Below are 14,720 nucleotides of genomic sequence, written 5' to 3' on the forward strand. Positions count from 1 at the left end.
CTGCCTCAAGTCATCCTTCTGTCCTTCCTCCATACAGTCAGATTGATAATCCTTAAGAATAGATCTGACCATATTAATCAGTACAACTCAAGGCTCCTCATTTCACTAGATAAAATTAACATCCTTCTGTTTGTCTTTTAAAGTCCTTAAGAGTGTGATTCCAGGTTATAGTTGCATGTATACTTTCCTATTTATACCCTATGTGTTCCTGCTCTTTCCTGGATAGGACAATCCATTTCCCATTTCTGTATCTTTGCATAATTTGTTCCCAATGCTATAGCCTTCTTATCTGTACCTTATAGAATTCCTAGCTTTCTAAAAGGTCAGCTCAAGGGTCATTTCTTCCAGGGAACCTATCTCTGCCCTACAGTTGGAGGGCTCTTTTCCTGGTAATTACTCTCTATACATTTTGTTTTTATTTTTTTATATACATGTTGTTTCTCTCCCATAGAATTTGAACTTCTTGATGTCAGCAATTATTTAGGGTTTGTTTTTGTTGGGGAGAGGAGCTGGAACATAGTAAGCACTTAATAAATGTTTGTTGAATGAATGAACTGGTATGGCATGATCCTTTCTTATTCTTTATCATTCTGGTTGTATTCTTCTGAGTACTCTTTAGTTTATCAATGTCCATTTTTAAATATGGGAATGAGGACCAAATATAATATTTTAACTGTGGTCTGTCCAGTGCAGAGCAGACTGGAATTATCACCTAAGAACTATGCCTCAGTGAAACCCAAAATTAACTTTTGGGGCTATAATATTATATGGATTTATATGCATTCATCATTCGTCTTCTACCCTCTGCCCATCAAACATCATCCAGCAAGCATTTATTTACTATCCATCTACCCACCAGTCAATCATACAACACATCACCCATCCTCCATTCCCCCACCATCCCACTATTTCTTCATACATTCCTTTACAAGTGATCTAAATATCAATTCTCCTTTCTCCCCTCCCCCAATAATCTGATACATCCTGTGCCTTTCTGTGAAAGAGTGAGTGGTTTCTGTACCTGGTAGGAACTGGGGTAAGAGCAAGAGACACAGGCCTGAGGAGAGCATCCAGGGGATGAGAAAGGAGACTCCACAAGATCCCATTATAAAGGCAGCAACCAGCTAGAGAGATGAAGAGGCTGTGTTAGGTTGGAGTAGAGCTGTGTTTCCTCATATGAAGGCTGAGTATAGCAGAAGAGAGAGAGCATTATGAACTGGACCAAACACCTGTGGAGTCCAGGCTGTCTTCAATATTTACCTGCAATCCCTTCCTGTCCTGTGTTGCCTGGCCTAGCCATCACTCAGAACCAGTTTCAGAGTTGGAAGAGATCTCAAAGATCATCTAGATCAATTAATAAATAAATGATCAGAAATCTCCATGCACCATCTTTGATCAGTGGTCAGCCAATCTCAACTTGAAGACTTTCAATGATGGGAAAATCCATATCCGAGGCAGCTCATACTGGGTTGTCATGGCCCTTTGTGTTAGAAAATTTTTCCTCTTAATTAAGATTAAAATGTCTCCTGTGAATTGATCAACACTGATAGATGCAGCTCCTTTCAGCAGTTCAGAGATCTAGGACAACCTTGAGAGATCTGGTGGGGACAATGCCTTCCACATCCACATGAAAACAACAATAAAACACCACAGATTCTGAATGGATAATATGTTCACTTTTTAAAAACTTCTCTTATGTTTTTCCTTCCAATCCCATGATCTTCTTTCTTTTTCCTTAGTCCTAATTGCTCAAACACAAAATGACTAATATGTAAATATGCTAAAACATAGAAGTACATGTGCAATTTTTATCTGATTATTCACCACTGAGAGGAGGGGTGGTGGTAAAGGAGGGTAGTAAAAAAATATGTAACATAAATACAAGTGGACGAATATTGAAAAATTTCCATAACATGTAATTGGAAAAATTAAATAAAACATAAAAAAACCCTTCCAAATCTGATTAAAACTTTATAAAAATTATCTCTTAAGTATCTTTCTCCTAATTCTAATTCCTCATGCCAAAAATTACTAATTTGTAAACATGTTTATCAAAATATGTATGTAAAATGTTAACCTGACTGTTCCCTCCTGAGGGGAGGGGGGTGGGCAGCAGGAAGGGTGGAAGGAAATTTTGTAACTTGGAAATATGCATGTACATATGGATGAAAATAAATTAAAAAATTTAAAAAAGATTAATATGTCTCTTTGCAACTTTCTTCTCCTTTTCTGCTCTTTGAATCTGAAAAGGACAAAATGAATCCCTTTTCCACATGACAGTCTTTGAAATACTTAAAGAAAGTCCCAATGATTCCCCCAAACAAGCAAAACATCCCAGTTCCTTCAGATGCAGGATTCCTAGTTTTCTCATCATTCCATTCCACCCTTCTGTCACTCCCCTTCCTAAAATGTGTCACTTAAAACAACATATTCCAGATATGGTCTTTCTGTGCCTTTACTGATACAGCCCAAGAAAGCCATTAATTTTTGTGACTTCCATGCCACATTATGGATTTATATTGGTCTTGTAGTCTACTTTGTAGAACTTTTTCATGTGAACTATGGCCTAACTTAACATCGTATTTGGCTCACAGGAAATGTTTAATAAATGCTTTTTGATGACTATGCCGTCCCCATTCTGCACTGGTATGATTTTTCTTAACTCAAGTTTAATATTTTACATTTATTCCTGTTATTTTTCACACTACTTGATTTAGCCCAAACCCCTAGTCTATCAGGGTCTTTTCCCTCCTGATTGTCATCCAACATGTTAATTCCCACTTTTGTGATATCTTCAAGGCTACTATGCTTTTGTCATGTCTCCTGTCTTTCTTTCCCATCAACTTCCCCATCTGTCCTTTACCCAGTGATTCAACCTCCACATCTCTCCTCCTTCCCTCCTCCCTTCCTTTCTCCTTTTCTCTCTCTCTCTCTCTCTCTCTCTCTCTCACACACACACACACACACACACACACACACACAAACCTGAGGCATCAGCAGATGAGAGGAGACAGGCTCTGATGGATAGGACGACCCCTACACTTCTCCTTAGCAACCTAGGCAGGCCCTGTGGCTTGGAGACATTTGAGACCTAACCCTCCCCCCACTTAAACATCCTTCCTTCCTTTCCTCCATGGAAACAAAACAGATGAAACCTCAGCCCAAGGTTGGCTCAATTATTCATTGAATGTGTAAGAAAAACTAGCTTAGAGAGAGACCTAGAGACCAGTGACCAAATGCACAAATCAACCCTTCCCTATACTTCCTCACCGATGTCTAGGATTTGAGGATGATTCAGTCTCCCATTTCTACTTCGATGCCCCCAAGACCCAGGAATGACCTGTCATCACCAGACTTTATCTCTGATGCACAGCACCCAATGCTAATGTTCATTGACTATGATTGGAATCTTTCCAGGGTCCTGGAGCAAGTTCCCATGAGTTCGGAAGAGCTCATTTTTTCAGTGACAGTATTTAAACTTCAGGAATTAGCAAAGGCTACAAATTAGGACTTAGCCTATTGTTTTGTTGATTGTCTAGACTTCAGAAAGTGATGGAGAGTGTTCCGCGTCAGCCCTCGAAGTCGGTCGTCTTCTGCAGCTGGTCCTTGTGAGCGCTGGGCCGAGGGACCCCCGCGGCCTGGACACAGCAGGAGCCCGGTGGAGAGCGCGGCGTCGTCCTTTGGTGAACGTCCCTGAATCTGCAGAACTTTGTGCAAAAAGTGCGGCAAGCCTCAGAAAGGGACGCAGTTCGAGAAAAGCCAGGATTCCCTGAAGGAACTGGGGAAAAGACGAAACCATCGGAAGCAGAGCGGTTGTGGTGGGCAGACAAAAGAAAGTTTTCAGAAAAAGGAAAAAAAAACCCCAAAAAGATTGTACTGAGGCTTGACTGTGTGGAACCCAGCTGCAGGTCTAAGAGGAAGCTTGCCATGAAGAGGTTTAAGCATTTTGAACTGGGAGGAGTTAAGAAGAGAAAGGGCCAAGTGATCCAGTTCTGAATTTCATTGTTTTCGTCTTGATAGGGAAAAAACCCATCTCATTCCATTCCTTGGTTTTTGTGTTTTTTGTCTTGGAAAGGAAAAGACTTGAGAAAAAAACCAAGTCTGATACTATGTGAAGCTGTTCCCACATAGGAATAGTTTTTGAAGATGTACTTAAATGAGATCTACTTAAATGAGATTTATGTTATAGAGAGAAAATCCAGCTGATCATTGGGGGAGGAGCCTGGAGAACTTGGTTGTTAGGACTATGGCTAACATAGTTGCTGACAGCCTGGATTCCTAGGCAGCTTGAAAGTTCGATAAATTAGGAATATAAATCAATTAAAAAATCACTAATAAAAATACAGGAAAATTTTATTCCTATTATAGACTTTCAGCAAATTAAAAGTACTTAATTCATCACTTTTAGTGGCTGCCCTGTTTGAAAAATATTAATGATTGAACTGCCTGGTCATTTATTAGTCAAACTCATTCATACCCTGTTTTCAAAGTATTAATGAAGTGACTTCCCATTTCTAGGTTGAATTCTCTGTGAACTAATCAATAGTGATTGAAATCCCTGTGAATTGAAAATTGATAAAAATTATGTTTAGGGAGAGGTAGGAATGACAGCTGGGCAAGATGTTGAACAGTAGAGAATGTTTTTCATTTTACATCGTTTGTTTGTGTTTCATAAATCCATATTAGCCTTTAAGCCCTCTTATGGGCTGAATGTTTGTCTTTGTCACTCTATGTATCTTGGTACAGTGCTCAGTACTGTACCTTTCACAACTAAAGGCGCTTAATAAATGTTGAGTCTTCCTAAAAAAAAAAAAGAAAGTGATGGAGAAAACTCTTAATAATGCACATTAAACTTAAAAGCAAGTCAGACTTATTCTTCCAGAGTCAAGTTGTTAAAGCATTTATCAATATACCTCTGGTTCTACCCTTTAAAGTCGCTCCGAGTTCAGTAGCCACGTTTCCATTGATTTGAAAAGGCATTTAGCAAATACTTCCTTTGAGTAAGGGGCCTTGGGCCCTAGGGATGATCAAGATAGATACAACTTAACTCTGTTTAAGACTGGGCAAGAAAAAGTATGATACAAGGAATGGTGAGATAAGATCAAAGAGATTCAATTGAATGGAATTCAACAAGCTTTAATCAAGCTTCTAATGTGGGCAAGATTCACATTAGTCATTGGAGGGAACAATGGCAAAAAATACATGAAACAACCCCTGCCCAAAAGAAAATTGCACCCTTCTGGGAGTGACAAATGCACTGATAAGTAGGTCCATAGGAAGGAATTTGGGAGTAGAGGAAGAACACTAACAATCAGGAAATTTGTGGAAGGCAGAGTCTGAGCTGAGACTGGAAAGAAAACTGGTTTTAATGCAGTTATTAGGATCTCAGTTGTGGAGGTTGAAGGAGACTGAAGGCAGAGAGGCCACTGTTAATAGTTCAGATGAGAAGAGGCTATTGGATTTTGCAATTAAGAAATTGTTGATAAACTTAAGGGAGGGAGGGAGGAAGGAAGCCCTTATCATACTATCAGATACTATGCTAGAGATAATTGTATCGTAATTGCATGAGATTCAGGTAGCTGGGTGGTATAGTGGAATCAGGCTTGGAATCAGGAAGACTCAACTTCATGAGTTCAAATCTGGTCTTAGACATTTACTAGCTGAGTGACCCAGGGCAAGGCACTGCCCTGTTTGCCTCAGTTACTAGAGCTGCAGAAGGAAATAGCAAACCACTCTAGTATCTTTGCCAAAAAAATACAAAATGGGGTCATGAAGAATTGGACATGACTGAACAACAACAGTTGTTCAAACTGAACATGACATGAACAACAGCAGTTACCCAAATAATGGGTAAATGGGGGTAAGCATTCTTTGTCCTCAAAGGGCTTTCCTTCTATGGGGATGGAAATTGGATACTATATTTTATATAATATACCCCCCAAATAAGATTTTTTTGTGGAGAAAGCACTAGCAAGGAAGAGGGAAGGTCAGGAAATGCTTCATGCCTTGGGGCTGTTTAAATTGAGTTTGGAGAGATTTAAAGAAGTGGAGAAGGGAGAACATTCCAGGTAAGGAGGACGGCCAGGGCAAATAGCTGCAGACAGACTCATTTAGCTTCAAAATTCTTTGGTTACTTTGTTGAGAATCTTGGCTTTGGAAAAAGTGAGGAGTGATTGAGAGATAGAGAATTGTCATCATTATCATTCTCTCTCTCTCACAGCAATTAGATATTAAAGGTCTTGTGTGAGGAATATCAAAAAAGCAAGTCTGACTAGATCACAGAATGATGGAAATATAACAGTATACAGTAAAATGGGATAGGTAGACTCCAGGTTTGTATCCCAAAGAGATCGTAAAAAGGGAAAAAGACCCACATGAGCAAACATATTTATACCAACTTCATGCATTTTTTGCCATTGTTACCTCCAATGTCTAATATGAATCTCACCCACATTTGGAACAAAAAAATGGAAATTGAGGGGAGGCCCGTCGATTAGGGAATAACTGAGCAAGTTATGATACGTGAATTTGATGGAATACTGTTATTCTGTAAGAAATCATGAGCACAGGGCAGCTAGGTGACACAGTGGATAAGAGCACTGGCCTTGGAGTCAGGAGTACCTGAGTTCAAAACCGGCCTCAGACACTTAATAATTACCTAGTTGTGTGGCCTTGGGCAAGCCACTTAACTCCATTTGCCTTGCAAAAACCTAACAAAAAAAAACGAAATCATGAACATGAAAAAAAAGAAATCATGAGCAGGTGGATTTCAGAAAAATCTAGAAAGACTTACATGAAGTATTGCAGAGTGAAGTGAGCAGAACCAGGAGAAAATTATACATATTAACAGTAATGTTAATTGTGTGATGATTAGTTATGATAGACTTATCTTTTCTCAGCAGCAAAGTGATTAAAGACAATTTTAAGACTTGTGTTGGAAAATGCCATCCATATCCAGAGAAAGAACTGGAGTCTGAATTCAGATCAATGTATACTATTTTCACTTCTTATAATATGTTTATTTTTTTTTCCTTCTCATGGCTTTTTTCCCTTTTGTTCTGATTCTTCTTTCACTGAATGACTAATTGGAAAATATGTTTACATAGTTGTATATGTGTGACCTATATCAGATTACTCCCTATCAAGGGGGAGGAGGAGGGAAGAAAGTGAGAAAAATGTAGAACCCAGAATCTTACAAAAAATGAATGTTGAAAACTATCTTTCCATGTAATTAGAAAAAAATAAAATTTAAAAAACTAAGAAAAGTAAATGATGGTCAGGTTGCAGAGGCCTTTAAATTTAAAGCCAAAGAGAAGAGTTTAAATTTTATTCTAAAGGAAACCACTTGGGGAGATGAATCTTCCTGACTCTAGTCCCTGTACTCTATCCACCTAACTGCCCATCACACCCTTTTTAGGGAGAATACTAGCTCTAACTATGTTTTTGTAAAGGAAGAATTTCTTTGTGGACTAGAAGTGCTGAATTAATGTGAGTAATCTGAGGTAAGAGGGGGCACTTCTGAGAGGACACTAGTGAGAGGGATTAGTCAGGATTACAGTAGACCAAACTCAGATCACAGTCCTTGAGAACCTGTCCTGTTCCTAAACAATGAAACTCACAAAACTATCTTTTTCTACTTGTTAAGCAAAAACCCTCAAACATCAACCAAGTGTGATAAGCAGCATTCTGTATCCATAACCTAATTATCTTTAACTGAGAAGAAAGAAGAAACATCAGTTTTCTAAGATTGGAATCATATCAGTCTGAATTCTGATATCTTTTGGTGCTTTTTTTTCCATTACATTTGGAGCTTTTCAGATGCCTGTCTTATTTTCATGGTTCTTTAGAGCCAGGAGACATAATAATTGGGAAATTAATCTGATGTCCTATGATACTTTGGGCTCAGAGAAGTTTCTTCACTGAGGAGAGCTCCTTATGAAAGAGACAATACTCAAAGTTGTAATGAATGCTTGGAAAGATAGACTATGGCTATCATGATAGGGATGCTCTCTGAGTCTCACTCCATCCACCTTTGAGGTTAACAGTAATTTCTCTTCTATACTTCTATACTTCTTATGCATAGAGTAGCAGTTTCATTCCTGACCTGCCAAGACAGGTATCACTTCCTCCAAAGTGTTGCTATCTGAGCTACTTCAACCTTAGCACGGTATCTAACATAAGACGATTTGATAAATGCTAATTGACTTGATTAGACTTGTGTATCTGATAGGATCTTTCAGATCTTGGGTAGATCTCCAACTCCCATATGAAAGTGTCTATATCTAACCAACTTCATACAGTGATGGAGCAAATTGCTTTCCCACATTTCCAACTTGCCTAGATTAACTTTGGGCTGAGTTGGAATTAAAACCTATCCCTGTGAAGGTAAGGATGAGAAGAAGTGAGGTATTAGAGGTGTTACAAATGTTGCTTTTGATGAATTTCCTTGATATCATAATGTTTGCTATTTTAAGTAAATTGCTCTTAATTATTGAGTGATTTTACTAAATGATTTTTTAACATTACTGGATCTAAAAGGAAGGAATGGGATCAATAAGGTAATGATATTTAGAGCAATATAGGAAGAACTGAGCACCATCTATCATTACACATTTTAATGCTCATTGTATAATATTTTGTTACCTCAAATAGTATTGCTATCGATATTTTGGCATATATAAGACCTTTCCCTGTCTGAGAGAATGAGATTTGTTCATTGTTGCCCTTTGTTCTCAAAGAGGAATAAAATGATATCACTATTGAGGCCAAGGAAGAGTATGTGTATTTGACTGTGACTGATCAGACTAATATGAGCTCAGAAGACTGACATAGGTTGAACACAAATGGTCCATATGAACATTTGGAGTAGTGATGTCTCTAAATTTGTGCATCTCACATTTCTTTTGAGCTACTACCATTCTGTGCTCATAGTATATAGCACCTTCTTTGATTTCAGGCACGCCATGCTGCGCCAGTGTCTTCCATGTCACCCAATTGATTCCAAAGTTCTTCAGAGAGACTTTGAGAGTGTCCTTGAATCACTTATTTTAACCTCCAAATGAACGCTTGTCTTGTGTGAGTTCCTTTTAAAACAGGCTTCTAGACAACTATACATTTGGCATTCAAACAATGTAATCAGCCCATCAGAATTTGAATGCTTAGCAGTTCAGCTTGAGAAAGGACCTTAGTGTCTGGTATCTTTTTTTGCCAGGTTGATCTTCAGAATCTTCCTAGGACAATTCAAATGGAAACAATTCAATTTCTTAGTGCTGTTGGTAGATTGTGCAGGTTTCACAGTCATATAAAATGAGATCAGCACAGTGGCTCTGTAGACTCTCAGTCTGGTAATCAGCCTAATAACTTTTCTTTTCCAAACAATGAGCTAGTTCTGGCACTGCATGTGCCAACTTCATCATCTATGGAGTCATCCCTGGAAAGTATACTGCCAAGGTAACTAAGCTCATGCACAGCATTCAAAAATTCCAATTCTGTATGTAACCAGTGGTTTCATGTATGGATGGTGTGATGCTGGCTAGTAAAGCACCTTTATCTTTTTGTTAATGGTCAGGTCAAAATTAGCACGACTGATTAAAAAAAAAGGATCCATACTGAAAACCTTTAAGAGATTGACTTTAATAAAAGACAGAGTTAGATTGATGTTCACATGTTTATTGTTCATCTAGACCTTCAGGCAATCATGCATGAAAGGGATCTCAGTGAAACTGAACTCAGAGAAACTTTTTTGGGGGATCATAGTTATACATTTCCACAATCAGATGGTGGGGTTTTTACTAGCTGGGATTTTCAGTTCATGTGCTTCAAAGGAGTTCCCTCTTCTATTCATTAAGAGTAGAAGGGGGCGGCTAGGTGGCACAGTGGATAAAGCACTGGCCTTGGAGTCAGGAGTACCTGGGTTCAAATCCGGTCTCAGACACTTAATAATTACCTAGCTGTGTGGCCTTGAGCAAGCCACTTAGTCCCATTTGCCTTGCAAAAAAAAAAACCAACCTAAAAAAAAGAGTAGAAGGGTTCCCTCTGACTACCTTCTTTCTGTTTGGATAGTACATCACCCAACAATTTACCCCATCCATAGTGCATGAGTGTATCCAGCTAACAAGTTAATTCTACCCTCTTTGCAGATGTTCATTCCTTCTGGAGGTAAGAAGACAGAGCTGGTAGGAGCAACTTTTCAAAAGTTTTAAGTTAGAAATAACTTACAAGAAATAATTAAACTGAATGGCTAGAGAATGAACCTCCACTAGGTTCCCAGCTTGAGAGACTTTTAGGTAAGATCTCTATACTTTGCTGCTGCTGCTCCTCTAGTTGGGAGGTATCAGGGTGATGGGATACTAGAATTATGTATACAGATCCTGAACCTCACCTTCTCATGTGAATAGAATGAGCACTTTGTCCTGGGGAGGGACTGGTAAGTCCTTCCCTGCCTTGGCCTAGAAGCTTTGTTCCTCCTTCCAGGGCTCAAATGAGTAAGTTGAGGAAGGAGAACAATATACTGAGCAAAGTGTTAATGAGGTGGCAGGAGTTAATGTTATTAGAAGGCAAAGAAATGATGTCATGTTTATTCTTGCCTATCCAGTGGGCTGTCTCTAGTCAAACTCAACTGTTGTCATTTAAAGGTATGAAGTGTTTCTAGGATAGGCAGAATTCAGCATCATGCCCATGGTCTGGGTTTCTTTTAAGGGAAGTTCATAAGAGGACATGAAATGCAGCCACCCCACTAAATCAGCCCATAACCAAGAAAGGTGCTCCTGATTGTCCCTAGTGAGATCTTGGCTTGAAACAGTTTTGTACTGACAGCTACTCTATAACCAATGGGGGACCCCAGCTCCTTTCCTCCTCCTTCTTTTGCACTTCCTCTTTAGGGTGGGTTCTGTAACTTTGGGTAGTGCAGACCTTTGAGGAATCAATTCAAACTGGGAGTAAGAGGTTCTCTGAATCATTGAAAGGCAAGATCTCTACAGGGGAGATCAAGCTGTCTTTAGGAGTTTTCTTTCCTAGGCTCAGTTCACTTCCTCCTGGAACTCTAGAATTCAGAATCCTTGGATTCTGCTGTGATGGGGGAAATGGGCAGTGGATTGTTGTTCCTCTAAATTGTGTCAAAAATGCAGACTACTGGGGCTCATGAGGCTTTGATTCCTATGAATGTATAAACTTCTCTACTATATTACTTAACCACAAGGACCAAATCTTAATATTTTAAAAAAAATTCCTCCATAATGCCTAACAGTGCCTTATAGATTGGTGCTCAAAAATATTGAATGAATAAATGAATGTTAAACTTCTAGACTCCCCCATATGGGTGAGGTTGGGTAGTATTTAGTCACTTTTAGATGTCAGCAGTGGTGGTTGTGAGTGGTGGATTAGAAATTAGGGTAAGTCAAAATAGTTGGCAAGGATACAGAGAGGTTAAATAGGAATTTACAGTATTGATGTTCTTTTGAGTCACTGAAGGACTCAATGAGAATGAGGGCAAAATGAAGCAATATTGTAATCCTTCTATTTAAATAAATTCTTGTAAAATAAAAAAAAAGAATAGAAGGGTGCCATCACTAACAGGAAAGGTGCTACTCCTCACTCCAGATCTTGTGCTTTAATAGTTATGCCAAAAGATCTTCACAAGACATAGAAATAAATCCTCCTTCCAAAATGGAAGTGCTATCTTTTAAAATTTTTTTAATTTGATTTATTGGAGATGGTATTTTGATGGAAGATGCAGGCTAGCCTTTGTTTCTTAAGTTGACATTTATATTCATATAACTGCTCTTAAAGACATAGCTAAAGATTACTAGGAGGTTCTCTTTGTGAAAGGTCACTTTACCAGCCAATTCCTTGATTCTATTCTCAAGTAGAATAAATAGAATATACATACATATGTGTGTATATAAATATATATATATGTACACACACACACACACACACACACGTGTGTGTATTTTAAAGAACAAAACTCATTGTACACAATAAATTGTTGCATCTTAGCCTAAGAGGCTGAATTGAGTAAACAACTGTGTGAGAACAAAAAAGTTGTGTACTATTTCTTCCTCCATTTTAGCCTTGGTTTGTAGACTTTTCAAGTTAAGTAATTTACTCAGTATGGTATCTGATCTTGATGTCATTTACATCCTTGATTAAGGTGACTAACAATATTGCTGAAAACATCAACTAAAAAGTCTGAGAGCAAACCCTGTTTCACTCCATTGATGACTAGGAAAGTGCAAGAGAATAATTTTAAATCCAGAACCCATGCAAGCATGCCATCAGGAAACTCATTTACAATTTCTTTGAGCAACCAGATTTTGCTATGATATTCCATAAACCCTCATGAATGACAATAGCAAAAGCCTTGGTCAGACTTCTTTTCTGCTCTGGCATTTCTCGTGGAATTTTTTGGCAGCAAATACCATACTGACCATTCCAAATCCCTTTCTGGAGCCACAGAACTTGACTATCTTCTGAGTGAAAGATCAACCTATTAAGAAGGACTCTGGAAAAAAAAAACTTGCTGATAGTGATTAAAAGAGAGACTTCCCTGTGATTGACATAGGACAACCTATTTCTTTTTCTTTAATAGAGATGGACAGGGGCAGCTAGGTGGCATAGTGGATAAAGCACCAGCCCTGGAGTCAGGAGTACCTGGGTTCAAATCCAGTCTCAGACACTTAATAATTACCTAGCTGTGTGGCCTTGGGCAAGCCACTTAACCCCGTTTGCCTTGCAAAAACCTAAAAAAAAATAGAGATGGACAATAAAGGCATCCTTGAACTCCAGGGGTCAACCTCCTTTTGCCATATAACTCAGAAGATTTTAGTCAACTTTTGTATGACTTGTAAAGCTCTACTGGAATAGAATCAACACCAGATGGTAGTCTGTTGAGAACACTATTGAAGTATTCAGAACATCTATCCAGGATCATGTTCTTATCACTGAACAGTGTGGCTTCATCAATGCTGAACAGTTTAGATACACCAAAGGTCTTTGGCCCTTCATAACTTTCAATGCATCATAAAAGCACTTTTATTGTTACTATCAGTATGTATTAGAGGAATAGGAAAAATATTCTATAATTAACCTATTTGTTCTGTACAGGTCTTACTCTAACATTGACCTTCCATTCCATTGTTCAAAACTAGTGAAACTACTTGAAACCCATGCATATTTTCATTTTATTGTCTATCTTACTTGAAGACATGAAGATGACCCTTTAGTTACCCACTCCTTAATCCTTCCTTGGTACCACCCTAATTCCTCCCTTAACCTTTTTCTAGCATATACACTATGCCTTGTTCCCCTATATAAACCCTGCCCTTTACCCCTGTTAATAGCCCAGTTGCATTCACCTTGCAACTGTCCTTAATTCTTTCTCTCTACATATTACTTATCCTCTATGGAGCTGCCCAGTTGTAATGACTGTGCAACTGCCTTTTCTTACTCTTTCTCTTAGCTGTTGCTAAATTTTCCAAGAAACCTAGCCCATATTACTGCTCAAATTCCTTGTTACTTTAATATCCATGGTAACAAGTGAATAAACCCTTTTTTGTCCCTAAATACTTCTAGGTCAAGAGTTGGTCTTTTTAGTGAATTCATTCATGTTCATTCAAAACCCTGAAGCCTTTCAGCTAGCAATATTTTTGGTGACCACAAAGGATCAGGCATTGGCTCTGACTCCAGAAGGTAAGCCATCCTTTACCAGCCATCCCTTGCCCAGAGTCAAGTCCTGAATGAGTTCATTCTATTGTGGAGTTCCAGGAGAATTGACCTGTAGTAGCTGTTGGAATTTTTTTGGGGGGGGGTTGCAAGGCAAACGGGGTTAAATGGCTTGCCCAAGGCCACCACAGCTAGGTAATTATTAAGTGTCTGAGACCAGATTTGAACCCAGGTACTCCTGACTCCAAGGCCGGTGCTTTATACATTATGCCACCTAGCCACTCCCTGGAATTTTTTTTTCTCTCTTCCCCCTTGCAATAGTTTGGGAGTAGGGAGATGGTTTTGAGGGTTTTTTTTAAGGTTTTTTGCAAGGCAAATGGGGTTAAGTGGCTTGCTCAAGGTCACACAGCTAGGTAATTATTAAGTGTCTGAGGCCGGATTTGAACTCAGGTACTCCTGACTCCAGGGCCGGTGCTCTATCCACTGTGCCACCTAGCCGCCCCAGGAAGATGTTTTGCTGCTGGCAACTCAGAGCTCTTACTCTCTCAGAAATGCTATGTTTGTGGTTTTTACCACTGTTCAAAACCACAGGCATATCTTTCTGTTTCCAGGTCTTACATTACTAAAGGTATAATATCATGAGTCAAATCTAATCCCACTCTCTAGATTCACTTTGTCTTTTACAACACAGGAAAAAACTTGGGCTTTAGGACCTTGGACAGCTTGGGGCAATTGGATGGTGCAATGATGGAACACCATAGAGCACAAGTTCAAATCTCATTTTAGGCACTTGACACTTATTAGCTGTGTGGTTCTGGGAAAGTCACTTAATCCCAATTGCCTCACAAAAACAAAAAAAAGTACAGAAAAGAGAGATAGTACTTGGACAGAGGGTGTGAGTATAAATTGATTATGATGTGATGATGTTTATGGCTCTTGAGAATTATACTTCTGTCAGGGCAATACTTTAACAAAGGGTGTGGGTACAAGACAGATATAAAACAAGACAAGAAGAAAAGATAATGGGAGAAGACTGAGGCATTAGAGGATGATTAAAA

General features: G+C 38.8%; 1 pseudogene; it reads left to right on the forward strand.

Moving 5' to 3' along the window:
• The first annotated feature begins 3,316 nt into the window (after window positions 1–3,316).
• LOC141507435 (large ribosomal subunit protein eL42-like) lies at window positions 3,317–4,146 on the forward strand (annotated as a pseudogene).
• The last annotated feature ends 10,574 nt before the right edge of the window (window positions 4,147–14,720 follow it).

The sequence above is a fragment of the Macrotis lagotis genome, chromosome 1 (assembly GCF_037893015.1).
Source record: "Macrotis lagotis isolate mMagLag1 chromosome 1, bilby.v1.9.chrom.fasta, whole genome shotgun sequence".
NCBI classification, from domain to species: domain Eukaryota; kingdom Metazoa; phylum Chordata; class Mammalia; order Peramelemorphia; family Peramelidae; genus Macrotis; species Macrotis lagotis.